This window comes from Cetorhinus maximus, chromosome 10 (assembly GCF_964194155.1).
Source record: "Cetorhinus maximus chromosome 10, sCetMax3.hap1.1, whole genome shotgun sequence".
In the NCBI taxonomy this organism is placed as follows: Eukaryota; Metazoa; Chordata; class Chondrichthyes; order Lamniformes; family Cetorhinidae; genus Cetorhinus; species Cetorhinus maximus.
Window position 1 is genome coordinate 143,644,602 of NC_135888.1, and position 21,935 is coordinate 143,666,536.

Below are 21,935 nucleotides of genomic sequence, written 5' to 3' on the forward strand. Positions count from 1 at the left end.
CACTGCTGAGCCAAAAAGATGGCTGCTATAAGTCACATGAGTGCAGGGTTGGTCCTTTGTTCTGGGAGTTACCCCCAGGAGTTAAGCTGGCAGAATCTCACACCCTAGGTTTTGAATGTGAAAAAAACTTTTGAGTTAATCATAACATGAGTTTGCTGCGGGTTATTAGCAAATTGGGTCACACAAACCAAGGGCTTAGGAAAACACGCACCGCATACTTTAAAAATAATTTGAAACACCTTTGCTTACGCACAGCTGGAGAGAGGAAATCAATACAGTTTTTCCCTCTCTTTCATGTCTGTAACACTGTCCAAAAACCTTTATTTATACATCACAACATCAGAGGTCACATGACTGTGGCAAGCCACAATGCCCAAAGATATTCATTCAAAAATCATCCTTCCCATAAGAAGAAAAATTGCATGCACTATCATTTGCAAGTTACACAACATACTTAGTCCATAAGGAAAATTATCATGCACAAATAAAAACCTTTTTCCTTTCTAGCCTATTCCGATTTTGCCTGGCCTTCCACAGGCATTGTACACAGGAGAAGGTAGTTAATTGAAGTAGTGGGGGTCTCACCCAGCGGCTGGAGAGCCGGTGAGAGCTTCACATCACCTCTTATTGGGAAGATCCACCATATTAAGTGCCAATCAGACATTTAACTGGGCAGTGCAGGCCTTCCCTGCGATCAACACCCCGAGGATGAAAATTCCGCCCCTGAGAACTGCAGCTAATAAATAATCCATTCCTTCCCAATATTCCTCGGCTGTGCTTCCTCTAATGAAGCTGAACCTGGAAGGAGTGTTTGGGCCCCTTTACTTCCCCTCTCCTCACCGTCCAAGGGCCCAAACACTCCTTTCAAGTGAAGCAGCTTTTCACTTGCACTTCCCTCAATTTAGTCTACTGCATTCGCTGCTCCCAATGCAGTTTCCTCTATACTGGAGAGACCAAACGTAGACTGTGTGACTGCTTTGCAGAACACCTTTGGTCTGTCCGCAAGCATGACCCAGACCTCCCTGTCGCTTGCCATTTCAACACACCACCCTGCTCTCATGCCCACATGTCTGTCCTTGGCCTGCTGCAATGTTCCAGTGAAGCTCAACGCAAACTGGAGGAACAGCACCTCATCTTCCGACTAGGCACTTTACAGCCTTCCAGACTTAACATTGAGTTCAACAATTTTAGATCATGAACTCTCTCCTCCATCCCCAACCCCCTTTCCAATCCCCCTTTTTCCAATAATTTATATATATTTTTCTTTTCCCACCTATTTCCATTATTTTTAAATGTATTTCCATCCATTGTTTTATCTTTGCCTTTTAGCCTATTTTGATCCCTTCCCCCCACCCCACCCTCACTAGGGCTATCTGTACCTTTATTATCACATTCCTTAGATACTATCACCACCTTCAACACCTCTTTGACCTTTTGTCTGTGACATCTTTTGGCTATCTCCAGCTATCACTGGCCCTCTATCCAGCTCTACCTGTCCCACCCCCCTTAAACCAGCTTATATTTCACCTCTTTTCTATTTTTCCTTAGTTCTGTTGAAGAGTCATACGGACTCAAAACGTTAACTGTGTTCCTCTCCGCAGATGCTGTCATACCTGCTGAGTTTTTCCAGGTATTTTTGTTTTTGTTTTAAATAATTCCTGATTCTTCTTTTAGCTAATCAAAGAATTGATACCGCTGTATGTTGAGAATTTAATTTGTCTTCTTTGAATTCATAGGTTCATTAATTCATTGCTATTAGAATCCTTTGCTGGACTGTAGCTTCCTACTTCTGTTAGAAATCCCGAGAAGGTAAATTTGGAAACAAAATTCTGATAGGTTACTGTCATGATAATTGTGGTTGTGGACTCAAATATTAGATATTATACGGTACACTGTACTATATATGGGGTCACCTGGCCTGGGAGTTGAAGGTCTGGTAGCTCATGTTGGAACCTGTCTTGATAGAATTCAGCTACTGCAGGTGTGTGTTCATGTTAGGAAAAAGTGTTATCAAGAAAGTTCACTCAGCTACACTGTCAATGGCCTGTGTGCATCATAAGAAACAAGGAACAAGACAGTTATCATCAGTGCTCAGCAGGACTCTGCACGGACTTCCACTGTGCTTCTTCTGCTGCAATGAACAGAGCTGCTTAAGGCACGAATGAACATTCTGTTCACAAAAATAATCGCAGCTGATAGGACCTCAGGAAGCTAAATGCTTGAGAGCCATGTTGTGAAAGAGGTTGGGACATGCAGGTGATAACTTAGAGCTGCCAATATTTTGCTCGATAGACATGACAATATACAAGCAGGAGAATATTCAGTGAAGAAATAGCTTCCAATACACAGAATCACAGAATCACAGAATCACAGAATCACACAATGCAGAACAGGCCCTTCGGCCCATCGAGTCTGCACCAACACGTGAGAAACATCTGACCTACCTACCTAATCCCATTTACCAGCACTTGGCCCCATAGCCTTGAATGTTATGATGTGTCAAGTGCTCATCCAGGTACTTTTTAAAGGATGTGAGGCAACCCGCCTCCACCACCCTCCCAGGCAGTGCATTCCAGACCCTCACCACCCTCTGGGTAAAAAAGTTTTTCCTCACATCCCCCCTAAACCTCCTGCCCCTCACCTTGAACTTATGCCCCCTTGTGACTGACCCTTCAACTAAGGTGAACAGCTGCTCCCTATCCACCCTGTCCATGCCCCTCATAATCTTGTACAACTCGATCAGGTCGCCCCTCAGTCTTCTCTGCTCCAACAAAAAAAACCCAAGTCTATCCAACCTCTCTCCATAACTTAAATGTTTCATCCCAGGCAAAATCCTGGTGAATCTCCTCTGCACCCCCTCCATTGCAATCACATCCTTCCTATAATGTGGCGACCAGAACTGCACACAGTACTCCAGCTGTGGCCTCACCAAGGTTCTATACAACTCCAACATGACCTCCCTACTTTTGTAATCTATGCCTCCATTGATAAAGGCAAGTGTCCCATATGCCTTTTTCACCACCCCACTAACATGCCCCTCCGCCTTCAGAGATCTATGGACACACACGCCAAGGTCCCTTTGTTCCTCAGAACTTCCTAGTGTCATGCCGTTCATTGAATACTTCCTTGTCAAATTACTCCTTCCAAAGTGTATCACCTCACACTTTTCAGGTTTAAATTCCATCTGCCACTTATCTGCCATTTGACCATCTCGTCTATATCTTCCTGTAGCCCAAGACAGTCAACCTCACTGTTAACCACCCGGCCGATCATTGTGTCATCTGCAAATTTACTAATCCTACCCCCCAACATAGTCATCTATGTCTTTTATATAAATGACAAATAATAGGCGACCCAGCACAGATCTCTGTGGTACGCCACTGGACACTGGCTTCCAGTCACTAAAGCATCCTTCTGTCATCACCCTTTGTCTCCTACAACTAAGTCAATTTTGAATCCACCTTATCAAATTACCCTGTATCCTGTGTGCATTTGCCTCCTTTATAAGTCTCCCATGTGGGACCTTGTCAAAGGCTTTGCTGAAATCCATATAAACTATATCAACTACACTACTCTCATCTACACACCTGGTCACCTCCTCAAAAAATTCAAATTTGTTAGGCATGACCTCCCTCTGACAAAGCCATGCTGACTATCCCTGATCAAACCTTGCCTCTCCAAGTGGAGATAGATACTCTCCTTCAGAGTTTTCTCCATAGTTTCCCTACCACTGACGTGAGACTCACTGGCCTGTAGTTCCCTGGCTTATCTCTACAACCCTTCTTAAATAGCAGAACCACATTAGCTGTTCTCCAGTCCTCTGGCACCTCCCCCGTGGCCAGAGAGGAATTAAAAATTTGGGTCAGAGCCCCTGTGATCTCCTCCCTTGCCTCCCTCAGCAGTCTGGGACACAAATCATCCAGACCTGGAGATTTGTCCACTTTTAAGCCTGCCAACACCTCCAATACCTTGTCACTCCCTATATCAATTTGCTTAAGAACCTCGTAGTCTCTCTCCTTGAGTTCGTTACCTTCATCCTCATTCTCTTGGCTGAAGACAGATGTGAAGAATTCATTCAACACTCTAGCAACGTCCTCTGTCTCCACCCATAGATTGCCCCCTTGGTCCCTTATGGGCCCTACTCTTTCCCTGGTTATCCTCTTCCCATTGATATACTTATAGAATACCTTGGGATTTTCCCTACTTATACCAGCCAGCGTTTTCTCATATCCCCTCTTTGCTCTGCTAATTGCTTTCTTAAACTCCACCCTGCACTTTCTGTACTCCACTAATGCCTCCATTGATTTGCATCCCTTGTACCTGCTAAAAGCCTCTTTTCCTTCTCATCGTATCCTGAATATCTCTGGTCATCCATGGTTCTCTGGGCTTGTTACTCCTTCCTATCACCCTAGAGGGAACATGTTGAGACTGTACCCTCCCCATTTCCTTTTTGAACAGCCCCCACTGCTCCTCTGTAGATTTCCCCACAAGTAGCTGTTCCCAGTCTACCTTGGCCAAATCCTGTCTTATTTTACTAAAATCCGCTCTCCCCTAATCCAAAACATTTTTTTGCAACTTGCGTAGGAAGAACATAGCCACAGGAGGAGGCCATTCAGCCATTCAAACCTGTTCTGCCATTCCATTAGACTATAGCTGATCTGCATCTAAAATATTTCCATCCACATTGATCCCATAACACTTAATATACCTACCTTTTATCTAATATATCTGCATTATTTTATATAATATATCTATATTCTACATAGTATACCTTAATATAACTAGCTTCTCAGCCATGAAACTTTCAACTGACCCCAGTCTCAATTGCTTCTTGGGAGAGACTTCCAGATTCCCACCCCCCTCACCATGTGAATAATTGCTTCCTGACCTCACCCCTGAACAGCCTAACTCTAATTTTAAGGTTATGCCCCATTATTCTGGATTCCCCAACAGTGAACCCAGTTTCTACTGTTCCTATCAACTCCTTTAATCATTTTGTATCTTAATTAGATTTCCCCCTAATCCTCTGTACTCAAGATAATACAGCCCTATATATGTGAAGCTGTACCTAATCCTAAACCATGGTGTGGTGCCCAGAACTGAACGCAGATGGAGTCTAACCAGAGTTTTATACAACTATGGCATAATTTCCTCCACTTATATTCCCATCCCTTGCCCTTGAAATAAAAGCCAACATTCCATTTCCCTGAAGGAATTGAACGCCCGCAAGGAAATCTGCCATCCTTCCCTGGTCTGGCCTACATGTGACTCCAAACCTACAGCAATGTGGTTGACTCTTAACTGCCCTCTGAACAAGGGCAATTAGAGATGGGCATTAAATGCTGGCCTAGCCAGCGACGCCCACACCCCATGAATGAATAAAATAAACTAAACTCACAGTGTCAGCTGATGTTCAATGGTAAGGCCGTTATATGAAAATCCTCAAATGATTTGAACTATCTTGAATTTTGTGTTGTTTTCTGTTTGGCTGCATTGCTCCATCAAGAAGAAAGAGTTTGACTATCCCAGACTGCTGATGAGTCTTTGATCCAGCACTGCCCTGCTTCCAATATGATTGAAACAGATATCTTTGTGGCCAAGCACTGAGCCCAGTTGGACCTTTGATCATTTCCCTTTATCCAGAACCTATCTCACCAAATCCTCCTTCACGTTTTCAGATAAATTCAGGTTGAACCTATGATTTAAGTAAAAAGAAGGGTTTGAGTAAAAGAAAATAGAAAGAGCTTATTCACTTGATTGTTACCTGTCATCCACATGCTCTGCTGCCAGCCATTTAAATGTACAGAGCTGTACACATCTATAATGTGACATAGATCAACGTTATATACACATATATAGGTGCAGACAGCAGCTATAATGTGACATAGATCAACATATACAAACATATATAGGCCCAGGCAGCTGCCACGACACAGTAAAGGCCAGAATTTTACGCTACCCCACTGGCGGGTTTTTAGGCGGAGTGGGCTGGGGGAGGGTGAAATTGAAAGAAGACATTTTCCTTCAGGTTCCTGCTCACTCCGACCACACAGCGATTTTACACCGGGGCGTGCGGGGCCTCAGGCAGGAAGCCCACACTTGCCCCAGTCGAGGCCCTTAAGTGGTCAATTGATGCTCATTCGAGCGTGTAATGGCTGCGGGACACTCAGAGTCAGTGGAGATGTCCCCCGCTGATTCTCCAGATGGTGGGAAGGGAGACCCTGCCATCTGAAAAATTCAGGCCATAGAATCATCGAACGTTACAGCAGAGCTGGAAGGGAATCTGCACATCAGGCCAATGCCAGCTCTTTAAATGAATTATCCAGTTAGACACACACCCTGACTCTAATGCCATAGCCTTGCGTTGTTTTCATCCCTTCATGTATTTATCCAATTCCCATTTGAAAGTTGTGATTATATGTGCTCCCACCATGCTCTCAGACAGTGACATTTGTGAAATAATTCCAGGGCTTTGGAATTCCATTCCCCCATCTGGAGTTTCATTCCAAGCATTGATTGCTTTTCCTGAATTGTGGAGACATAGAGGTTTACGGTAAGAGGAAGGCCGATTGACTGATTTGGGGGTATTTAAACTTTTAAGAACAGGTATGTTCGGGTTTGGTGACTTCACTTTGCTAGGGCTCCTTGATGCCACACTCGGTCAAATGCGGCCTTGACATCAAGTGCAGTCACTCTCACCTTACCTCGGGAGTTCAGTTCTTTTGTCCATGTTTGGATTAAGACTATAATGAGGTCAGGAGCTGAGTGACCCTGGCAGAACCGAAATGAACACTTGATAGCACTGTTGATAACCCCTTCCATTACTTTACTGATGATGGAGAGTAGGCTGATGGGGCGGTAATTGGCCGGGTTAGATTTGTCCTGCTTTTTGTGTACAGGACATATCTGGGCAATTTTCCACATAGCCGGGTAGATGCCAGTGCTGTAGTTGTACTGGAACAGCTTGGCTAGGGGCGCGGCAAGTTCTGGAGCACAAGTCTTCAGTCCTATTGCTGGAATATTGTCAGGGCCCATAGCCTTTGCAGTATCCAGTGCCTTCAGCCATTTCTTGCTCTCAATGTCAGACCCAGCTTTGGGATGAAGATCAAGTCTACGATGGCTTTGGAGTTTGATAAATTTTTTATTCTGATGTTAAAAAAAGCAGAAGAAATAAAACAAAATTAATATTTAAAATTGAAGTCATACAAAAGAGGTAGCAGAAGGAATAAGCCTTTATGCCCATGGCTTGGCTTTATATCCCTTAATACCTTTGGCTAGCAACAATCTAGCAATCTCAGATTTAAAGTTATTAATTGAGCTAACATCTACCCTTCTTTACAGGAGAGGATTCCACATTTGTACCACCCTTTGGGTGAAAAAATGTTTCCCAATCAGTTTCCTGAATGGCTTGTCTCTGATTTAAACCTTGTCCCCTTGTTCCCCCAGCAGCAGAAAACGTTTTGCTTTATCATGAATACAAGGATAACCCTTGCCTTCTCTTCTCTTCTACAAACTAAATTCTTAAAGCACCCTCCTTGCCCCCTCCACCTACACCTCCAACTGTAATGATAAGGAACTCAGACAATTTGATCACAAAGTTTGAGACTATCCAGTCACCTGCTTCTAACACTTCCCTCTCTTCTGCTAGCCCTCAGGACAGACTTCCCCAAATATTCCCCGTTGACCTGGTCCTTTACTCACATCTTTTTCTTGATTCAATTCCACCTCCTGCAATGCTCTTTCCATTCTCATATTGTCCACGAGACCCAACCTTGCTCCTTCAACACTATCCCAGCTAAACTGTTGATCACTCATCTTTCCTTACCAGGCCCTATGTTAGTTGATACTGTTTATGGTTCCTTTTCCTCAGGTATTTTCTCACCTCCCTTCCAATCTGCTGTCATCACCACATCCTCAAAAAAACTACTTTTGACCCTTGTGTGCCTGCAAAGGTTGGAGACATTTCCAAATTCCCTTTTCTTTCCAATGTCCTTTAACGTCTTGTTGCCTCTCAAATCCATGCCAATCTTTTGCACAATTCTATGTTTGTCATTTTTGAATCCCACCAATCAGGTTTCTGCCCCTGCCACAGTATTGAAAAGGCCCCAACCTGATCCCAAATACCATCCAAAATGAGTCTGACAATAATTAACTATTCCTGCTCATCCTTATCGATTCTTCTCCAACCTTTGACACAGTTAAACACTCAGGCTTCCTCCAATGCCTCTCCACTGATGTCTAGGTGGACATCACTGCCCTCACTTGGTTTAATTCTTAACTATATAAGCCCAGATATTCTGATCGGAGACCGGATGTACCTCGGAGGATGAGTTATGGGAAATCTTCTGAAGTCCCAATGAGGCAAGGAGTCCGCAGGAATTGTCCAGGAAGTTTCAGCTTCCGAAAGGCAATTTCCCTGCCCACCACCCCCCACCCTCCCCACCCTCCACTTCCCAGGACTGAAAAAGTCTCCAACCCTGAGTTAAAGTCGGAGACTTTGGAGAGTTCCAACTCACTTATCTGGACAGATACCCAGGAAATATTAGACAGGAGAAGACCATGTCAAACTCCTGGGTAACCATACAAATGATGCCCCTGAATCCCTAATGACCCTCCAACTCCCCTCCTGACAATCCAACTCCACCCTGACACCACCCCCCCCGAACATCCGACTCCCTCCTTAACCCTCTAATTCCTCCCCAACCCTCCACCCCCAGACTCCTCTCTGACCTCTGACCCCGCCCCATCAATTCCATTCAAAATCAAAGAATTTTCCAATCAAATCACCCCTTAAACTTTGAAATTTCAAAGAATAAAAGTTCAGTTCACGTAATCTCTCCTCACAATTTAACACTTGGAGGCGTGGGTAACACTCTGGTGAATCTGTGCTACATTCCATTGAAGGGTTCGTAAAATTCCCACGTTTTTCATATCATCAACAAGGATATGATTTTTGGACTTTCATAGCAGAGGATCCAACTGCTGAGTTAAGTCTCCTTGCAGACAGGAGGCTAGGCCCATGAAGACCTGGGACTGGACATGCCCGGGCTTGTTGAGTGCAGTGTGGATTTGTTGCCTGGAACCAGACAACGAGAGGAGACAGAATACGCATTCTTCCCTTTAAAACAATCAACCCAGAGAAAGACTTCATCTTATACGAAACTAAAGCCCATCAAAATCTTGCATAAATAATTGCTACTTACTACTAAGGCAGGAAGGCAGCAATCAATGCAATTATGCGAACCTATCAATATACCACATATACAATGGCTTTCAGTTCAAGACTAGTTACGGGGACAGGAAGACAACGATAAACATCATGTGAGCCCATTAAAAACAATGAGACAACAATCACCTGAAGAAGCCCACCAAAATCAGACAAAGAACTAACCTTGATTTGGATTTCAGATAAGAAATTCAGAAAAACAGTATAACTGGGCGACCAGTTATGAAGGGAAGGAAGGGGAGCGATTGAAGCAGAGTTTAAGCAGGGAGTGGTAGCTGAACCAAGCGGAGGGAGGAGATCTGGAGGTTTGCAGGCCCACAGGCAACATCACGGTGAGGGGCACGGGGTGGCCGGCTCAACCGAAGACAACAAGGCCACAACCACAGCCCTCCACGAACATCGACCACCCACAACCGCACCCTCCACCCAACTGAAGAACCTTCGCAGATTCAACAGACCAGGACCAGGTAGGGACGGCAGGCCCCAGAGGACACAAAGAGCGTTCCCCAAAACTGCAACCAGCTTACCTGGCTGGATTTCAAACTGTCAAGGAACCCTGGTTGGTGAGCATGATCCCTGACCTCTCCTAGTTCAATTTAGTTAGGTTTTGGGGGTGGGACAAGGATAAGGGGATTAGTAGTGTGATTTTCCCTCGTTATGCCGTGTGTTCCCCATTCTTAACTTTGTAGGTCTGTATAATCTCAGTGTAATCCTAATGTTATAAGTTCATTTGTGACTTCAATAAACTCAGTTTTTTTTTCTTGCACCAAAACCAGTGTCTGCTGCACTTAGTCACAACCCCCAAATAAGTCCGAGGTCTAGAACCCAGGGAGCGGGAGCAATTCAGACCGCTCAGAAGTCAGAGGTGAAGCTGACACACTCCAACACCATCCAAGGCCAATATCTCCTTTCTATCTCACTATTCCCAGAACCTCTGACCAGGGAATTGTACAACTGGAGCTAAACCTCCTCCCCTTGACATTCCAGCCTTCTCGGCTATAAAACCATAAGACGCAGGAGCAGATGTAGGCCATTCGGCCCATCGAGTCTGCTCTGCCTTTCAATGAGGTCATGGCTGATCTGATAACCCTCAACTCCACTTTTCTGTCTCTTCCCCTTGATCCCCTTACTGATTAAAAATCTGTCTATCTCAACATTGAATTTACTTAATGACCCAGCCTCTACAACCCTCTGCGGTAAAAAATTCCACAGATTGACTATCCTCTGGGAGAAGAAATTCCTCCTCATCTCTGTTTTAAATGGGAGACCCCTTACTCTGAGATTATGCCGTCTGGTGCTAGACACTCCCACAAGGGAAAGCAACCTCTCAGCATCTACCCTGTCAAGCCCCCTAAGGATCTTACATGTTTCAATAAGGTCACCTCTCATTCTTCTAAACTCCAATGAGTACAGGCCCAACCTACTCAACCTCTCCTCATAAGAAAATCCCTCCATAACCAGGATCAACCTAGTGAACCTTCTCTGGTCTGCCTCCAATGCCAGTATACCTTTCCTTAGATATGGGAACAAAACTGTTCACAGTATTCTAGGTGTGGCCTAACTAGTGCCTTGTATAGTTTTAGCAAGACTTCCCTATTTTTATACTCCATTCTTTTGAAATAAAGGCCAACATTCCATTTACCTCCTGTTGAACTTGTATGTTAGCTTTTTGGGATTCGTGCACGAGGACCCCCAATCCCCTCTGTGCTACAACTTTCTTCAGTCCTTCTCCATTTAAATAATATTCAGCTCCTCTACACTTCCTGCCAAAGTGCATAACCTCACATTTTAATTATAAACATGAGCATTTCATGAGCTTTTCTAATTATGGGTGCACTTGAATATGATCTGTGTACATGGGCTCCAAAAAATCTCTTTGCTCTTTCACAGGTCCAGGCTTTTCAGCATTGAATATATTCTCAGAACTGTCCTGTTTTGGTCCATAATGGATAAAGCTACACTTGGCAGCACTGAATCCATCTGCCACAGTTTCACCCTCAATTAATCTGACAATGTTTCTCTGTAATTATATTAAAAGAGGAAGGGAGGGAGGGAGGCAGGAAATAATGAAGGAATTTAATATAAAAGCAAAATACTGCAGATGCTGGAAATCTGAAACTGAAACAGAAAATGCTGGAAAAACTCAGCCGGTCTAACAGCGTCTGTGGAGAGAAAAACAGAGTTAACATTTCGAGTCCATATGACTCTTCCTCAGAGCCGGTATTTAACATTAACAAAGGGACTATAGATTAGAAAGAAAATAGAAAGAGAGCAGTTTCTATAGAGAATTCAAACAAATATGACACTAAATTAGGAAGTGCAGTTAAAAAAAAGAAAAAAATACAAACTGCTGAGCAAGCTTGCAGAATTATTAATTATTCATTTGCCAATAACATTGAATAAAGACAAACATGAGGTGGTTTATTTTGGTCGGAAGAATAAAAAGGACAGATCCTGCTTGGAAATTTGTTGGAAATAGTGTGGAGGAGCAAAGGGATCTGTGGGTACAGATACAAAATTGACTAAAAGTAGCAAATACATCACTGCAGGAGTTCCTCAGGATAGTGTCCTCGGGCCAACCATCTTCAGCTGCTTCATCAATGACCTTCCTTCCATCATAAGGTCAGGAGTGGAGATGCTCGCTGATGATTGCACAATGTTCAGCACCATTCGCGACTCCTCAGATACTGAAGCAGTCCATGTCCAAATGCAGCAAAACCTGGACAATATCCAGGCTTGGGCTGACAAGTGGCAAGTAACATTCGCACCACACAAGCACCAGGCAATAAACATCTCCAACAATAGACAATCTAAACATCGCCCCTTGTCGTTCAATGGCATTGCCATTTCTGAATCCCTCACTATCAACATCCTGGGGGTTACCATTGACTAGCCATATAAACACTGTGGCTACAAGAGCAGGTCAGAGGCTAGGAATCCTGCAGTGAGCAACCTGACTCCCCAAAGCCTGTCCACCATCTACAAGGCACAAGTCAGGAGTATGATGGAATACCCTCCACTTGCCTGGATGAGTGCAGCTCCAGCAAAACTCAGGAAGCTTGACACCGTCCAGGACAAAGCAGCTCGCTTGATTGGCACCACATCCACAAACATTTACTTTGTCCACCACTGACGCACAGTAGCAGCAGTGTGTACCATCTACAAGATGCACTGCAGGAATTCACCAACGCTCCTTAGACAGCGCTTTCCAAACCCATGACCATTACCACCTAGGAGGACAAGGGCAGCAGGTAGATGGGAACACCACCACCTTGAAGTTCCCCTCCAAGCCACTCATCAGCCTGACTTGGAAATATATCATTGTTCCTTCACTGTCACTGGGTCAAAACCCTGGAACTCCCTTCCTAACAGCACTGTGGGTGTACCTACACTACATGGACTGCAGTGGTTCAAGAAGGCAGCTCATCACCACCTTCTTAAGGGCAACTAGGGTTGGGTAATAAATGCTGCCCAGAAAAAGCCTATCAAGAACTGCGGAAAATTTCTAGAGGAATAAAACTGAAAAGCAGAGATGTATTGTACATATTGTACAAAGAGACTTCTATGGACCCTGGTTGGACCACACTTAGAGCGCTGCACACACACTTATTTTCCATATTATAAAAAGGACATGGAGGCATTGCGGAAATGCAAAAAGGATTCGCAAGGATATCAAAACTAAGACGATACACTTATCGTTCAAAGGCTAAACTATTTGTTGCTCTTTGCTCTAGAAAAGAGAAGGGTGAGGGCCGGCCTATGAGGGGTCTGTAAGAAAAAAGAAAGGCTTGATAGGGTAGATGAGAAAGAAAATGTTTCCACTTATGGGCCAGTTCAAAACTCGGTGCAATAAAGATAAGATCATCACTAAGACATCAAACAGGGCATTAAGGAGAAATGTCTTTATCCAGAGAGTGGTGAGAATATGGAAATCACTCCCACAGGGAGTGGTTGAAGTGAATAGAACAGATATGTTTAAGGGGAAGCTGGATTAACATACGAGGGAGTAAAGAATTGAAGAATATGCTGAGAGAATTGGATAAACTTGGGTGGGGTGAGGCTGATATGGAACATAAATGTTGAGGTGGTGAGGTGTCATCCCCATGCAGACTGGAGTATCAAAGGGTATGCAGAAAAATTTAGTGGTTTCTGCCAAAGTTTGAATGTTGGGCAAATATTCATTAGTTCGAAATAACTTCAGCTTTCCCAAGGGTATTGATGCTTGATTTATTTTGTATGAGATAAGTTTATCTGTTTTCTCCCTTCTTAATCATAATCATTCTCTGTTCTTTAGCACGGCATCACCAAACTTTCAGGCATCTGCGGAAAGGTAGTTGGGGCAAGTAGTTTAAAATGTTATGCATGGAGAGGCGTGGGGAAGGATTAGGATGGAGAGAGAGCATGGCAAGAGTGACGGTGAGAGAGTGAAAGTGAGGTCGGCAGCAAACACCCACATGAGGATCCTGCACCACATCATCATTCCCTCAATGCAACTGTGAGTTTTTTTTAATTCATTCATGGGATGTGGGCATCACTGGCTAAGCCAACACTTATTGCCCATCCCTGATTGCTCTTACCCAGAGGAGCCAACCACATTGCTGTGAATCTGGAGCCACATGTAGGACAGCAGGTTTCCTTCCCTAAAGGACATCAGTGAACCAGATGGGTTTTTACAACAATCGACAATGGTTTCATAGTCATCATTAAACTTTTTAATTCCAGATGTTCATTGAATTCTAATTGTACCATCTTCCATGGCAGGATTTGAACCCTGGATCTCCAGAGTTTTTACGCTGAGTCTCTGGATTACTAGTCCAACGACAACACCACTACACCATCGCTTCCCCCGAGAAACTGCTCTCTCTCCTGCTTCTGACTCTGCTGCCATGCACTAATTATCTCTAAAACCCGCTTTCACAGCCATATTTCCTTCCTCAGTGACTGTCTCCATCTCCGACTTACCCCATGTGGATTTCAACTGAAGTTCCATCCCTCGTGTTTCGAATCCACCCAGGATTATAGGTATCTCCGGGACATGTGCCACGCGTCGCCATTTGAACACACTCGACCTCTCCCTCCGGCATCACCAACTTACCCTATCTCTAAGCTGTCCATGTCCCCAGTTTCATTTTATTCTTCGTCTCATCCGATGCCTCAACAAGAAACTTTGTCTCTTTCTTTCAGGTGCTAAGGAACGCAAGCTCCAACAACTCATCAACACCAACACCCATCCAGGACCCTCCACCCCTTCCCGCCCCTCTGTCCCCATTCCCGTCTTCTAATCCCAGCCCCGGCCGTGTATTCACCATACCCCCTGACCTTCCCCTCTCCGATGCTGAACGTTCAGTGCTCAGCAAAGGACTTAGTTTCATACCCTTACGCCCTCATCTCAATGGATTTCGGGCTCGGCACGATGCTGAACTCTTCTTCCGCCGCCTTCGTCTCCGTGCTCACTTCATTGGGCAGGAGTCCTCCCCCTGTTCAATGGATCCTTTCACCAGCCTTCTGTATTTTCCCTCCACCTGGACCCCTCCCTCTGGCCTCTTACCTTCTCTTGATCTTTTCATTGAGAACTGTCGGCGTGACATTAGTTGTCTCAATTTCTCTGCTCCTCCCACCCATTCTAACCTGTCTCTCTCTGAACTCACTGCACTCCGTTCTCTCAGGTCCAACCCTGACTTTGTCATCAAACCTGCTGACAAGGGTGGTGCTGTTGTTGTCTGGCACACTGACCCCTACCTCGCAGAGGCTGAGCGTCAACTCGCAGACACTTCCTCCTCCCTCCCCCTGGACCATGACCCCAACACTGAACATCAAGCCATTGTTTCCAGGACTGTCACTGACCTCGACTCCTCTAGAGATCTTCCCTCCACAACCTCCAATCTCATAGTCTCCCAACCTCGGACGGCCCGCTTCTACCTCCTCCCGAAAATCCACAAACAGGACTGTCCTGGTAGACCAATCGTGTCAGCCTGTTCCTGCCCCACGGAACTCATTTCTCATTATCTTGACTCCCTTCTCTCTCCCCTTGTCCAGTCCCTTCCCACCTACATCCATGATCCCTCTGATGCCCGACATCATATCAACAATTTCCAGTTCCCTGGCCCCAACCACTTCCTCTTCACCATGGATGTCCAATCCCTCTACACCTCCATCCCCCTACAAGATGGTCTGAGGGCCCTTAGCTTCTTCCTTGAACAGAGGCCCCAACAATCCCCATCCACCACCACTTTCCGCCGTCTGGCTGAACTTGTTCTCTCACTGAACAATTTCTCCTTAAACTTGTCTCACTTCCCCCAGATAAAAGGTGTGGCTATGGGTACCCGCATGGGCCCCAGCTATGCCTGTCTCTTTATGGGGTATGTGGAACATTCCTTGTTCCAGTCCTACTCAGTCCCCCGCTCATAGCTCATCTTTCGGTACATTGATGACCTTTTTGGTGCCCCTTCATGATCTCGTCGGGACCTGGAAAAATGTATCAATTTTCCTTCGAATTTCCACCCCTCCATCACTTTCAAATGGTCCGTCTCCTTCCCTTCCTTGACCTCCCTGTCTCCATTTCTGATGATAGACTGTCCACCAATATCCATTACAAGCCTACCAACTCCCACAGCTACCTCGGCTACAGTTCCTCACACCCCGCTTCATGTAAGGACTCCATCCCATTCTCTCAGTTCCTTCGCCTCCGTCGCAACTGTTCTGATTATAACACTTTCAAAAACAGTTCCTCTGACATGTCCTCCTTCTTCCTTAACTGAGGTTTTCCACCCACGGTGGTTGACAGGGCCCTCAACTGTGTCCGGCCCATCTCCCGCGCATCCGCCCTCACGCCTTCTCCTCCCTCCCAGAAACATGATAGGGTCCCCTTTGTCCTCACTTATCACCCCACCAGCCTTCACATTCAAAGGATCATCCTCCGCCATTTCCGCCAACTCCAGCATGATGCTACCACCAAACACATCTTCCCTTCACCTCCCTGTCGGCATTCCATAGGGATCATTCCCTCCGGGACACCCTGGTCCACTCCTCCATCACCCCCTACACCTCAACCCCCTCCTACGGCACCTTCCCATGCAATTGCAGAAGGTGCAAGACCTGCCCCTTTACTTCTCCCCTCCTCACTATCGAAGGGCCCAAACACTCCTTTCAAGTGAAGCAGCATTTCACTTGCACTTCCCTCAATTTAGTCTACTGCATTCGCTGCTTCCAATGCGGTTTCCTCTACATTGGAGAGACCAAACACAGACTGGGTGACCGCTTTGCAGAACACCTTCAGTCTGTCCACAAGCATGGCCCAGACCTCCCTGTCACTTGCGATTTCAACACTCCACCCTGCTCTCATGCCCACAGGTCTGTCCTTGGCCGTCTGCAATGTTCCAGTGAAGCTCAACACCCCCGAAGAGTTGCCTCATTGTTCTCTGCAGCAAAGAGAGTCCCGAAGGCTGTGTTGCCTACCTGGTGCCAAGATTATGGACATCTATTTTGGCCTGGAGAGGGACTTTGTGTGTGAGGGGAAGGATCCAGTTGTCATGGTCCATGTAGGTGCCAATGACACAGGTAGGACTAGGAAAGAGGTTCTGCTGAGGGACTACGAGCAGCTCGGGGTTAAATTAAAAAGCAGAACCACAAAGGTAATAACCTCCAGATTACTACCTGAGTCATTGATGTTGGGTAAATAAGATTAGAGAGGTAAATGCGTGGCTCAAAGACTGGTGTGGGAGAAATGGTTTCTGATTCATGGGGCACTGGCACCTGTACCGGGGAAGGGGAGAGCTGTTTCATTGGGACAGGCTTCATTTGAACCATGCTGGGACCAGTCTCCTGGCGAATCATATAACTAGGGTTGTAAATAGGACTTCAAGCTAATTAGTTGGGGGGAGGGTTCAATTGAAGGGAAGTTTAAAAAATACATAAGCAGAAGAGTGCAGCAGAAATCAGAACCAGAATGAGTAATAATGGTAATAAGTCAAAACTTAAGACTCTTTATCTGAATGCGTGCAGCATTTGTAACAAGATAGATGAGTTGACGGCACAAATAGAAATAAATGAATATGACTTGATAGCTATTATAGAGACATGGTAACAGGGTGGCCAAGACTGAGAACTCAATATTCAAGGGTATTTGACGTTCCAGAAAAATAGGCAAAAAGGAAAAGGAGGTGGGGTAGCTTTGTTAAGAAGGGAAGTATCAGTGCGGTGTTGAGTAGTGCTATGGGCGCAATAGGCCATGATATGGAATCAATTTGGGTGTAATTAAGGAGTAGCAATGGGAAGAAGTCACAGGTGGGAGTTGTCTATAGACCCCCGAAGAGTTGCCTCACTGTTGGACAAAGTATAAATCGGGAAATAATGGAGGCGTGTAGGAAGGGCATCACAATTGTCATGGGTGATTTTAATCTGCAGACTGACTGGATAAATCAGATTGGCAGGGGTAACATGGAAAACAAATTTGTAGAGTGCATCAGGGATTGTTTCTTGGAGCAATATGTTACAGAACCTGACTGAGAACAGGCTATTTTAGATCTAGTAATGTGAAATGAGGTGGGATTAATTAGAGATATCATAGTTAAGGATCATCTAGGGAGTAGTGATCACAGCATGGTAGAATTTCAAATTCTGTTTGAGGGCGAGCAACTCGAGTCTCAAACCAGTGTCCTCAACTTAAATAAGGGCAATTACAGAGGTATGAAGAAAGAGTTGTCTAAAGCGGGCTAGGAAAATAGACTAAGGGAAAGGTCAGTGGGTGAACAGTGGCAGGCAGTTAAGCGGATATTTCATAACGCTCAGCAAAAATTTATCCCGGTCAAAAAGAAGGATTCGATGAGAAGGATGAGCCACCCGTGGTTAACAAAGGTGGTCAAGGAGATTATCCAATCAAAAACTAAGGCATACAATGTGGTGAAAACTAGTGGTAGGCCAGAGGATTGGGAATGTTTTAGGAACCCGCAGCGGATGACTAAAAAGCTAATAAAGAGGGAGAAAATTGATTATGAAAGTAAATTGGCAAGAAATGTACAAACAAACAGCAAGAGCTTCTACAGGTATATAAAAGGAAAGAGAGTAGCTGAAGTGAGCATGGGACCCTTGGAAGATGCAACTGGAGAATTGATAACGGGGAACTAGGAAAAGGCAGATAACTGAAACGAAATAATTTTGCATCGGTCTTCACGATGGAAGACACTATAAACATCCCAAAGATATCAGATAAGCAAGGAGCTAATGGGAGGAAAGGTCTTGTAACAGTCTCTATTATGAGGGACGAAGTACTTGACAAACTAATGGGGCTAAAAGCAGACAAGTCGCCAGGACCTGATGGCCTGGATCCAAGAGTTTTAAAGGAAGTGGCTGCAGAGATAATGGATGCATTGGTCAAAATATTCCAGTAGGGCCCCAATGGATTGCAAAACCATTAATGTGCTGCCCCTGTTCAAGAAGAGAGGGAGACAAAAAGCAGAAACTATAGGCCAGTCATCCTAACATCTGTCATTGGGAAAATGCTAGAGTCCATTGTTAAGGAAGAAATAGCCGGACATTTAGAAAAGCTTAACGCAATCAAACAGAGTCAACATGTTTTTGTGAAAGGGAAATCATGTTTGACAAATTTACTCAAGTTCTTTGAGGATATAATGAGCAGAGTTGATAAAGGGGAACTGGTAGATGTAGTGTATTTGGATTTCCAGAAGGTATTCGAGAAGGTGCCACATAAAAGGTTATTGCGCAAAGTAGGAGCTCATGGTATTGGGGGTAATGTATCAGCATGGATTGAGGATTGGTTAGCACACGGGGGACAGAAAGGTGGGATAAATGGGTCTTTTTCAGGGTTGGAAAGATGTAACTAGTGGAGTGTCACAAGGATCAGTCCTAGGGCCTCAATTATTTTCTATCTATTTTAATGACTTGACGGAGGGGGCAGAGCGTAATGTATCCAAATTTGCTGACAATACAAAAATAGGTGGGAGGGCATGTTGTGATGAGGACATAAGGAATCTGCAAGAGGGTGTAGACAGGTTGAGTGAGTAGGCAAAAAGTTGGCAGATGAAGTTTAATATAGGAAAGTGTGGGGTCATGCACTTTGGTAGGAAGAATCAAAAGGCAGTCTATTATTTAAATAGAGAGAATCTCCAAAAGAGTGCAGCACAGAGGGATCTGGGTGTTCTTGTGCATGAAACACAAAAAGTTAGCATGAAGGTGCAGCAAGTAATTAAGAAGGCAAATGGAATTTTGGCCTGTAGGGGGTTGGAGTTTAAAAATATGGAAGTCTTGTTACAATGGTACATGGTTTTGGTGAGGCCACACCTGAAGTACTGTGTACAGTTTTGCTCCCTGTAATTAAGAAGGAATATACTGGCATTGGAGGCAGGTCAAAAGAGATTCACCCAGGGTCAGGCTCAGAACCTGGAACAAAAATTCAGCCCAAGACCTCCTCCCAGGTTGAGACTCAGAATAGTTTGCCTGAAAGACTATAGTTCATTTTCAATCTGTTTTTGTTATACAGTGTGTGTTCTTTCCCTCTACCCCCCTCCTTTATGATGGTTATGACAATTGTATGTGTATTTTGTTGCCATTACTATTAGCCAAACAGCAGTGCTTTGCAAAATGAGTGTGTATTTGACAACTGGAAGCTACTGCCTCCTAGGAAAAAGGGTGGTGATTAATGTCAGTAATTGTTCTCTTGTTCTAAGCCACTGATGTAGGAGTGCAGAATAATTGATGCCTACAGGGGGGTTATCAGTCAAAGGAAAGACAATTAGCAGGAAGAAACAAAACCCAAGACACAGCGTTGATAACAAATTACCTCCCAGAACCACCCGTAAAGAGTGATTTTATTGGGCCACAAAGAGGGACTCTACCTGATTATCCTGACTTTCCAGTTTAACAGATGATGGAACATTAGGCTCCAGTGAAATTGCGAATAAATATTGCTTTCCCAGCTTCCGGCTGCTTTGGTTTCCAGGATTTCATAGCTTCTTGTTAAAGAAAATAAACTGATTAGGTTCACAGGATTTTGTGTTAACCTTCCCCTCGTGAGTCTGAATAAAATAATCGCTCCAGCTTCCATCAATCTCAGGGCCATCTTCATTTTCAAAGATTATTCCATCTACCAATTATGCTTCTTCATCATTCCTGTTTTTTTGAGTTACTGTACCATTTTCGGACATATGAAATGAACAGGAATGTTTCATCAGCAGAATAGCAAATAAAAATGGGGTCAAATTGTTGCCAATTCACTCAATGCAAAGCTGAGCACCTCCATCCCCTGGGCCCCACCTCCCCCCATCATTAGGTTTGATTGGTTGAAAATTATTGAGCCCCATAAAGCAGTTGGAAAAAGCCACCTCTCAGCCACGCTGGAGGGCAGTAATCTTTCATCGTTTGGCTGCAAACCACCCACGTGAATGACTGGAATGGGACCAGCTGCACAGCAAATTCAATATTACATGATTGCAAAGTGCAGGTTTTGCTGTGGGTTGTCCAAATTAGATCATGTGGGAGGTTTTATTCGCTTGGTGTTGGTTGTGTTGGGGGAGGGGAGATGCACCTTGCACAACAACTTTTCCCAGAATCTAGGGAAAACCACTATAGAGAAATGCTTGGTAGGAAATGTTCCTGGTAAATATTATTGAATAAGTAACAGGAATCCATAATGAACCAGAGTTTTGCGACAACAAAAAAATGCTTGAAGAGATATCTAATGTATTAAGTACTGAATCTGAATGAAGTTTGAGATTCTCAAAACACCCAATGTCTTTCATGAGGCACCTGCTCACTGTTTGTAAGATAGTATTCTGTTTTCTCATTACTTTCTTTAGACCATATAATACATAGAAATAAATTGCACAAAACAAAGCTACAACATGAACATCTACCCAACAATGTGGAAATTTGCCTAGATATGTCGTGTCCAGAAAAATCTCAACAAATCCAATCTGGCCAATTACCACCCCATCAGACCACTCTAGATCATCAGCAAACAGTTGAAAGGTGTCATCGATAGTGTCATCAAATGGCACTTACTCAGCAATAAACTGCTCACCAGTGCTCAGCTTGACCAATGCTGCTTTGCTCCAAACCTCAATGCAGCCTTGGTTCAAATATGGACAAAAAAGCTGAACTCAAGAGGTGAGGTGAGAGTGACTGCCCCGGACATCAAGGCAGCATTTGGCCAAGTGTGGCTAGGAACCCCAGTAAAACTGAAGTCTTGAGAAATAGGTGCAAGACGAAGCCATTCAGCCCATCGAGCCTACTCTGCATTCAATAAGATCATGGTTGATCTGACTGGGCCTCATCTACATTCTTGTCTGTCTCCCCATAACCCTCAACTTCCTTATCGATCAAAAACCTGTTTGATTCAACCTTGAATATATTCAATGACTCATGGCTGATCATCTACCTCAATGCCACTTTCCTGCACTATCTCCATATCCCTTGATGTCTTTAGTCTCCAGAAATCTATCGATTTCTGTCTTGAACATACTCAATGATTGAACATCCGCAACCCTACGGGGGAGAGAATTCCAAGGAATCACCACCCTCTGAGGGAAGAAATAAATGACCTGCCTCTTATTCTGAGGCTGTGCCCCCTGGTTCAAGACTCACCAGCCAGGAGAAACATCTTATACACATCTACCATGTCACACCCTGTAAGAATTTTGTAAGTTTCAATGAGATCACCTTATATTCTTCAAAACTTTGGGAATACAAACCCAGT